The sequence below is a fragment of the Suricata suricatta genome, chromosome 4 (genome assembly GCF_006229205.1).
Source record: "Suricata suricatta isolate VVHF042 chromosome 4, meerkat_22Aug2017_6uvM2_HiC, whole genome shotgun sequence".
In the NCBI taxonomy this organism is placed as follows: domain Eukaryota; kingdom Metazoa; phylum Chordata; class Mammalia; order Carnivora; family Herpestidae; genus Suricata; species Suricata suricatta.
This window is the reverse complement of record NC_043703.1, coordinates 164,761,870-164,763,597: the sequence shown is the minus strand read 5'-3', so window position 1 is coordinate 164,763,597 and position 1,728 is coordinate 164,761,870.

Genomic DNA, 1,728 nt, shown 5'->3' with positions numbered 1-1,728 from the left:
GGGCCGCGGGCGGACCCCCGGGCCGGGCTGGGGGTCTCTGCGTCCGCGCCCCTGGCTCTCTGTGTCTCCGTCTCCACCGCTCTGTCCGTCTCTGTCTCCCTCCCCTCACCAGTTCTGTCTCTTCAGGGACACGAGTGTTTGTCAAAGTGAGGACGGGGTAAAGAGAATCGAGACGGAAGATGCTCAAGTGTGATCATCTAACCCCACCACCTCGCGTCTTTGGGGGTGTGTTTATATTCTCTTTAAAAGGATTTTTTTTTTTTTTTGGGCAAGCACTATGACTAGAATGTGAACGTTTCTGTTAAGACATACTAAAAAAAAAAAAAGGGAAACTTATATGAAATAGTTCTTAGGCAGATAAAATGGGATTTTGTTTTCCTTTTTCCCTTTCTCTGGAGTGGGGTGAGCCTGTCTGGCAGGAGCGCCGCCTAGTGACAAAAATTCCCTCCGTGGGCGCTCAGCAACTGCCCAGGTTCAGGAGACTGCCCGGCCTGATAGAAGGAGCACGTGAAGCCTCCGTTGTAACATATTTTGGTGTAAAACTCCTTTTGGGGAGGGGGGGGGAACCTGCTATGGTAAAAAAAGAAAACAGGAAATTAGCTCAATCACATATGATTTTAAATTTACATAGAGTCTTTCCTTTTAAATACTATTTTACAAAATCAGGTGAAATCGATGAAGAGAATTAAGAGGTACAAGTTCCAGTTATAAAATTAATTAGCCATAGGGATGAAAAGTTCAGCACAGGCAATACAATCATATTGTAATAATTTTGTATTGTGATAGGTGGTAACAGCACTTACGTGGAGTATGTTATTGTTAAATCACTATTTTGAAACTAATATATGTCAACTATACTTCTAAAAATAAAATATAATTTTTAAAATTAATTTTTAAAATTTAGATTTTTCTAAAAAATACCTGTTAGAATTATTGCCCCTCCCCAAGCTGGCCAATGAAGGAGGCCTTGCTAACAATTAATATCTTATTTTCTTTGTGGTTTTCAGTGGGACAAATGGATTCTTGAATGACTCGATCCTACCGTCCAGCCTTGTGCACCAACACCTCCGCCCGTTTCAGTGGACACTCACAGGCATAAGCAGCATGAAGAAAACAGGTGCTTGGATGGTGTTCAGTTCCATGAGCTCTGGCAGTTAAGGACCAGACCAGCGTGTTTTGATTCATTGATTTTTGCAAAGGTCTGTGCTGAAATGACTCCAGGAACTACTCGTTTTGTATAAACCATTTTTACTGACTTTCTCAACTTAATAAAAAAAGTGCACTGATTTATCATGTCTACTGAGCTGTTCAATTTCTGGTATGTCACTAAGAACGCCTTGGAGTTCAATCACCAAAATTATGGGTATTGCATCCATTGTTAACACATTCTGATTGGCTAAATTAAGCAAAATACATGTAAACTGATTTCCATGAAAATATGAAGTTGTGAGGTTCCTACGTGGCTAAGTTGGTTGAGCATCTGACTTCTGCTCCAGTCATGATCTCCTTTCCTGAGTTTCAGCCCGGGCACTGGGCTCTCTGAGGTCAGCACGGAGCCTGCCTCAGATCCTCTGTCCCCGCCCCTCTCTCTGTCCCTCCCTCACTTGTGCACATTCACTCTCTCTCTCTCAAAAATAAAATAAAAACACTAAAAAAGAGAGAGAAAATATGAAGTTGTATTTGAAAAGTGACTTAGTCTCTCCACTTCTTTCCTATAGAAAGGTGGTT